We start from the raw sequence: 8,256 nt of genomic DNA, 5'->3' as shown, positions 1-8,256 counted from the left end.
CATCACCAGGGAGATTTGGGGACGCATGGAGAGGATACACCCTGTCCTTCACACAGCAACTTAGACAGTGAACACAGTCCAGCAAAGGTAGATGGCAACAAGGGAAAAAAAAAACATAAGGTGGTTTTCCTTACAGAAAGTGAGCATGAGAAACAAGGCAGGAGGGACTAGCTTCTGCTTGTCATTGCAGCTGAAGGCCTTGGGGAAGGATGGGAAGCAGGAGATGAGTCTGGTAGAGATGAAGACCCTGGAGGGTGTCTGTCCCTTGAATACTGTGGAGAGCATCTGTCCCTGTCCCCTGCTTTGCAACTGCGGGCAGAGGGCTGTGAGCTGGGAGCAGGTTTGCTTTTGGCAGCTGGCATTAGGGATGAGTGCCAATCCAGGGAGACACACACAGACTTTAGAATGAGAGGGTGGTCCTGATGGAGAGGGGATGGTCTTCAACCCTGAGCATGGGGATGTCCTGCCAAGACAGCTCTTACCTGTCTCTTGCTCCTACCTTACCTCTTCCTTCTACCTCCCAAACGTGCCATCTAAAACCAAGGGCAAGAAGGCAACTTCCTCTGCCCAGCTCTGCTTTGCATCCTGCCCGGGAACCTGGAACAACTGCAGAAGAGAGGAAGAGGGCTCAAGTGGTCTGAGATGGTGGATAACTCTAAAAAGGTCCCATGCCACAGAGCAGGGTCTCTGCCAGACCATTAATACTTGGGTCCATGAGGAATTACACCTTGAGTATCACCCCCAGCAATTCCCTACAGAAACAGCCATGCCCTAGTGAAGCCCAGCTGTGCACTGCGGCCAATGCCAACCCCTTTGGTGGCTCTGGCAGCCCAGGCCTTGTGCCGGGCCGGGTGGCTAGTGCGTGTCTGGAGCTGGCACTGGATCTCTTTGCTGTGCTGCCCTGCTCCCACTAGATGTCAGGAAGAGGCTGAGTGCGAGTGAGGAGGAAAGCACAGCGAAGGGGATGTGCAGCATCAGCCACTGCCAGAGCCTTGTCCATGCTTTCCTCACCCCCAGCCCCAAAAGCAGCCCCACTCTTAGCCCTGGCCCTGCAGAGCAAGTAGGGCTGGGCTGCCCTGAGTCCTCCATCAGTACAGAAGTGAGGCTGGGGACCAGTGCAGTGCATCACTTGAGGCCACCTCCACTTTCCCAAGTGCACAGTGTCTGTCCTGGGAGATCCTTTCTCCTCTCCAGCCAGCAAGGTCTTGTTTGCCCTCTGGGGACTGGAGCAGCTGAGGGGTGTCCTCATCGCCATCTTCCTCTGGCCACCCTGCTGGTCATGGCCGTAGCTCAAAGGTGGGAGACGAGGCAACTTCTTGTCCCAGCACACAGCTGGGACATAACAGTGTCCCACAACCCCTTGCAAAAGCAGACCCGGCATCTGACAGCCCCACTGGGCTCACAGGTTGCTTCACTGAGCAGTTGGGATCTGGATGGGGCAGTTGGGAGGGACCTGGCCACATCCACTCTGCCACTCTCTCAAACCTTCCCCAAATGTCTACCTGGGTGAGGGAACCTGAGCATCCCCACCATCAGGTGGGACTGTGAGGTGGTTGTTGGGCTCATTACTGGCTCCCACCAAACCATCCCCTCCTGAGATGCTCTACTTTTCAAGGTCAATTCTGGGCAGCTTTTGAACCCAGGCTGCTATGGCCTGACTCTGTGAGGACACAGAGGACCTGAGACGGCCAGGAGTGGCTCCTTTCCCAGCTCCAAGGGCTCCTGCTTCATCTTGTCCTCTGTCACAAGCCTGTGGAGAGGCCAGATCTGGTCCTGCCTGGCGTGGCTGGGCTGGCAGCTACAGGCACCTCCAGCCTCTGTGACCCAGGCTCAGTGGTAGAATGCACAGAAGCTTCATCCCCAGATCAGCAGCCAGAGCCATGGGGAGATGGGGCTGCCTCTGCATAGGCTGCTTGGAGGCACTTGGGGTCTGAGGGGAGATGGAGCCGCCCGACCCCACAGCACAGGAGCTCCATCCTGCTTGCACTGCTGCACTTTGCTTTCTGCTCCTTGGATTTGTTTCCTTCCTGTATTTTTCCATAACTGCATGTGCTCCGATTTCTGGCCTTTATATAACACTTGTCATCAGGGCCTTTCGAACGGACATCTGTATCCTTCTCTGGATTTTACAGGCAGGAACCAGGGGTGGGGAGGGGCAACATGTTGCTCAGGGTCACCCAACGAGGTCGCTGATAGGCAGGGGACCACTCCCCAAATGGGTCCCTCTTCCCACCGCATCCAGTCCCCCTACCTCTGGGGATGCTGGCATGTATCCTGAACCTGGATTTTACATCTCTGGGGAGGTGTAAACCAGAACTAGCACAGGCCCTGCTCCCACCACCCCAAAACGCATCCTCCAGCTCCCCCTACCTCCTCTCTAGCAACGCCATTTCCTCCCTTCCCATTCAGCACCTTCAACTCGAGACATCGGTGACAACTTCACTCACCTAATAGTGTGGGCAAGGAATTAGCTAAAGAGGCAAGTAATTAATACAGCAGGTGTCAGCCTGCACTTCGTCTTTCTTTAACAAATGGTGCATTCCCAAACTAATTAGATCAGCTGGTACTTGAGATAGTGGAAAATCGACGCGAGATTGTTCGAGCTAAGATCTTCTTTAGCAAGGCCATGCTCGTGCTGGAAGAGGAGCACAGTACATGTTAAGGCTAATGAAGGTGGGAAGAAAAGGGAGAAAACAGCACCTGATTTTTTTCCATCCTTTAGCAATACCAGCTGGTGAAATGAAAGATGGATCATATTGTTCCTGCTTTTTAAAAAAAAATAAAGGAAAGCAATGAAGACAGATGTGCCGTCTCTTTCAAGAAAACTCACCCACGGGATGTATTCAAAGACAGAAAATGACAAGTGATGAAAAAAGTGACTCAAAGCCATTGCTGGAGCAGTTAGAGTGGGACCTGCCCGTCCCCCTGAAGAAATGGCTCCATTGCTTCCTCTGGTCAGGCTGGTCCTGGTGCAAAATCAGTCTCTGTCCTGTATGGAGCAGAGCAGGGTGATTGCGGACATGTGCTGAAGGCAGCCCAGAGCAGAGATGAAGCAGCAGCTGGACAAATGCCTTTGCCTCCCGTTCGGTGGCATTTTGGAGGAGCCTCACTGGCATGTCCCCAGGCTGTGCTGCACACAGGAGCTGTGCAAAGCCAAGCTCTGATCCAAGCAGGACCAGGAAACTTGGGAAGATACATGAGGTGGGGCTCTCTCAGCATGATCATTTACACCTTTAGTAAACAGATTTACTGGGACAGGCTTTTCCTACAGGCTTATAAGCCCCATTTGGGCCCATCACACCAGTGAGGCCACCAACGTCCAGCCGGGGGGCCCTGGATTTGGGGCAGCTCATGCGGCTGCATCCCAGCCCTCCCACATCGCCTCATTCAGAGGCACCTTTCAGCCCCTCAAGGAGTACCTGGAGGAGGAATTAGCCCTCCGATGTGTGACTGGCTCCAGTCCCATGACAGCAACACACCTGAGGCTGAGCACGGGGCAGGAGGCTCAGGAATTCCCCCGGCACTGCTCTGCCCAGCCCCTGCCATGGCAGGGTTCAGGTGGGACCATGTTCCTGGATGGGTAAAGCAGAGAGCCATCACTGATGCTAATGGCTCTCTTGGAGGCTATCAAAGCCTTAATGAACACCAATTAGCTTCAGTCCAGATGTGTAGGACTGTAAGAGCCAGAGCTGGCAGCCAGCAATGGGGAGATGTTTGCTGCAGTGGGTGGGAGCGACGGGCACTGCCTGCTCTGTGAGGTCTCCCTCAGTGTAGGGCACCACCACCCAACCAAAGCAAACCTCAGCAAAGCAAGCCATCGCCAATACTCAGTTGGAATGTGCCAGCTTGTGGAGACAGGGAGATTATACGGGGCCCTATATATCTACCAGCCCCTTGCATGAGTCTCTGCTCACAGCCCCTGTCCCCCCAAGTGCCCATCGGTGGTTCAGTCTCTCCTTACCCCTTGTCCCCGCTGCTGATTTCTGATTTCACAAAACCCTTTCAAGCCAGGCAAAATATTTGCAGGACTGATTAAACATCGAGGAAATGGGAAACTTGTTAAAAGTGTGAAACTTATATAAATACAGCATTAATACAACAAAATGTGACTTTTAGCAAGGACAGCTCTCTCAGCTGTGCGGTGTTTACCTTAATTGTTTCCCTCCATTAATTACAGTCTGAGAGGAAGACTTGTGCAAATTGAAATGAATTAATCGAGTTTGTTTAGTTTTGTGTGGCTGGCTTATGGGGATTGCAATTAAGCCAGTATGTTTGGGGTATTAAGTTACACTGCCTAGATCTGTTCTTGCCTTTTCAAGCACCAGGAATGTGAAAAGGCAGGAGTCAGTGACAATTAGAAGGTAAACAGGCAGTGTGAGCAATGGTAATTTTAGCTCCTCTGCCTCAGGAATTTCACTCCTTGCAAGTATTAAGGCTCATCCCTTAATAAATGCAGCCTGGCTTTGTGCAATGAAAGATAAAGGGGACATGATGTAGAGGAGACCAGGGTGCATCTCAGCTCTGCCCTGGCAGTGGAAACAGCGATGTGGGTGGGAGTTTAGTCCAATTCTCAGTGGAAATTAGGCTACGTGACTCAGCAGCCTTGTGTGTGTTCTTGCTGGTTCCTGCTAGCAGCTGCCCAGTACCACCCACGTTTGACACAGGGGAAGTGGTTTCCAGGTATGTCGAGGTCCTGACATGATCTGTGAAAAAGGGCAATGAAATAGAGAAGAGAAATGCATCTGCCAGTGGAAAGGGGATGCTCAGCCCTTATTAGACACCAGAGAATCTACACCATGGTCTTTTTCCAGATAGGTATTTAAGAGGAAACCTGGATTCACTGGTGTTGTCATTCAGCCAATCTGCTCTGGTCTTGTCCCAAACCAGCAAGAGGAGTGGGCTGTGCAGGAACCCTGTGGACCCTCTAGCCCCATACAGAAACACAGCCAAACTTTGGGAGAGATTTCAGCACAAAGTAAGGCGAAAGGCCCAGTTTCCTCCCTAGAGAAAAAGGAATTTGGGGAAGAGAAAAAAGGAAAAAAAAAAATTCAAATTTGGGTCCGCGGAGCTGTGTTGCCCACACAAGGTGACTCCTCGAGGACGATGCTTGTAGCACCGGCTTGGGCAATGGGCCCAGGCAGGAGGTGAGGAGGGTGCACCAGAGTTGTGGGGGTACGCACAGACCCAGGAAACTTGCTGTTCAGGGGCATGGCCAGGGTGTAGGGTGCTTGATTCCCCCTCTCCTGCCTTGTGGCTCATTAAGAAACCACAGGGGATTCAAAACTCACCTCCTGTCACTTCTCTGCAGATCCCTCTCCCTCCCCTGTTGCCCTGAGCCATCCTCAGTCTGGCAGACTTGTTGCTGGCTCTGTGTTCGTGTTACTAGTAAAAAGCCATGCCTTGTGCCCCAACAGGAGCAGATTCCTGCAGGAAGCCCCCATTGGCGTTGCTGTGCAGAACAGCTCTACACTGTCCTTGCCTCCTTCTGCTGCACTGGGCACTGCTGGGAGGGCAAAAGGACGGCAGCGTCCTGCCGGGTCATATATAGGGGGTGGGCAGGGTTGCCAGGGACAAGCAGTGTCTGGCAAATATGTTCTCCACAAGTGCACCTCTTCACCTGGCTGTTGCCTGCACCCAGATGATATATGGAGTGGCTGGGCTGCAATAGGATTTCTACCCAGAATATTGGCTGGATGATAAAGGAGTCTGTCTGCGGTGATAATTGCACCATAAATAGCACTGGGTTCGGCAGTGACGAGTGAGGCATTAGAAAACCTCACCCTCTGGATTCCTCCCTCTTCCCTCCATCTTCCTGACTGCTAACAAGCTGGAAGAATAGCTCATTGGTTTTTACCAGCCACAAGAGGTTTATTTCACTCAGATGCAGCTGGGCACCTTCCTCCCCATAAATCTTAATAGTGAAAAAGCAGAGAGAGAGAAAAAAAGCAGCTAAATTGGGTGATTACTGAAAAGCAGCAGGTAGGGCTGCATCGTGGAGTGTCTGTCCCTCTTCATTCTCTCTGCTGTGAGGCCGGTGCCATCCCGCTCCCTCCTTCAGACCTCCCCTGGCTCTTCTGGGCTTTCTCACGCACTTGGGGGTAACCATCCGCTTTACTCCACTGATGGAAACTGAAAACCTGCCAGCTAGCCCCAAACACTGAAAAATGAGGAGCTCAAACTGGGGAGTGCTGTAAAATTCAAGACTGGAAAGAAATATAATTAATATGAATAGATTGGAAGCCCTTTCCGTCTCCTTGCTTTTTGAGCCTGCAGAAAGGACACAGAGCCTTCCTGAAGAAAAAACTGGAATATGGATCTGAATCCACTGGCACATCAACCTGCTCTTGAAGATACCTTTAAAAACTGGGTTTACATTAGGGTTTCTCATTCACATCAAACCCAAGTCCACCTCTGGGCAGATTTGCTCGCTGTCCATGACCAACCACATGTACTCTGGGGAGTGTAGTGTAGGTGGAACAAGTAGCCAGGACCGAATGAAAGCAACTCCTCATCAAATTTTATTCATGGGTCAGTGAACTGCTGGTGCAGATCTTCTTTTTCTTATATGCAGTGCCCTGTTTTGCTGCAAATAGCTAAAAGATGGACAGTGTAGCACAAATCCTCTTTACAACACTGCAAGATCCTGGTCAAAAATTAAACCTTGAGGAATCAGGCATGATGTACCCCAAATGCCAGGAAAATCCCATTCTTGGTTCCTAGGTCCCAGCCTAGACCGAGAGGTTATAACATCCCGTGGGGGACAGTCCCAAGCAGTGGGAAATGCCCCGCTGCTGACAGACTCACTCTGTCATGGGTTGGGAAACATTTATATCAGACAGGATTTGGCCTGTCCCCCTTTGTCTCTGCCTCTGGGAAATGGCTTAAGCTGTCCTCAACCCTCTGGCCAGGCTTTGCCTCAAGGTCACAGTCCCGTCGCTAGTGCCCCCGGCTGCACGTTCTGCAGCACAGAAAAGCCATGGTTGGTGTGACTGGAGTGTGTTTCCACAGCAAGAGATGCAGGTGGTGTTGTTAGGGTGATGCAAACACCCTGCTTCAGCTGGCATGTGCTGTCAGAGCTCTTTAGCTGTGCGATGAAAATTTGTGCTGGTGGAGCATCCTCTGCTGACAGTCACCTCCAGTGCTGCCGGCAGGCACAGCTCCCTGCTCTGCCGCTTGCAGGCTCCTTTGGAGCAGAGTCCCGTGGGGATCCTTCAGGGGTTAGTTACGGGGCTGCCTCCATGACCACTCCTGATATCACTCAGACACACTGACATCACTATTGTTTTTCTAGGAAGAGGATTAAATTATTATTTTTTTTTTAGAATTTTGAAGGGCCCAGGAGTGAAGGGGGAAAATGATTCTCCTTCCAGGACACTTTATAAAGCTTCCACAAATAACTGCAGTGGGAGGAAGGCAAGTTTTACTCTGAGCTGGGAAAAGAGATGCTTAAAAAGCAAATTTTAAAGGCATTGAGTAGGGTTGGGGAAATCCATCCGCAGCGCCCACGTTGCAGAAGGACCCTTCAGCATGGGTGGAAGGGCAGTGCTGGGGTGCCCGCTGGCATGCAAGAAGAGCAGCTCGCTCCTTCCTGCGTTCATTGCAATGAAGGCTGCTGAGCAGGAGCGAGCTTTTCAGCTCCTGTACAAATCCATAAGCTCCCCCAAACCTTCCTCTCCTGTGCACGCAACAAATCCAAAGGCCAAATATAGAGCATTTTTTTCCTCCTTTTTCATCTTCTTTTTTTAAATACAATTCTGGAGTGTTTGAAGCAAAACTATTTACCCTGTTTAAGCTTTGGATTTGCAAGCTTAAAGCTTCTGCAGTTCCAGGTGCACCCAAAAAGATAAGGGAGCTAGGAGGTGCACTGCTGTACTTAAAAATAAATAAATAAAGCTGAGATTAATTCGAAGCTACTTCTTAATACTCAGTATTTCTCCAGTATCTACCGTTACTATTATATTGACCTCGCCTAAGCTGACATGGGATAGCACAAACCCCTTGGAACAACAAAAGCAATGACCAGTCTTCAGCTCTATGTTTTCCTCTTGATTTTCTTCTTTTTCCTCTCCATGTCTCTGGTACTTGTTGGTAGAAGCAAGGTCAGCAATTTTGCAGCCTTGTGGGTGGGAGTTCCCCGTTAATGACCACACAGCAGAGGAGTGGGCGTTTGGGGAGAGGGGGAGGGAGGCAGTCTGGGGAGGTGTAACAACGATTTGAAAATGATGGAGACCCCGAAAGCTTGGGACCAGGGACGGA

Source organism: Phalacrocorax carbo, chromosome 8 (assembly GCF_963921805.1).
Source record: "Phalacrocorax carbo chromosome 8, bPhaCar2.1, whole genome shotgun sequence".
Taxonomy (NCBI): domain Eukaryota; kingdom Metazoa; phylum Chordata; class Aves; order Suliformes; family Phalacrocoracidae; genus Phalacrocorax; species Phalacrocorax carbo.
The sequence above is the reverse complement of the archived record's forward strand: the minus strand, read 5'-3'. Positions refer to the sequence as shown.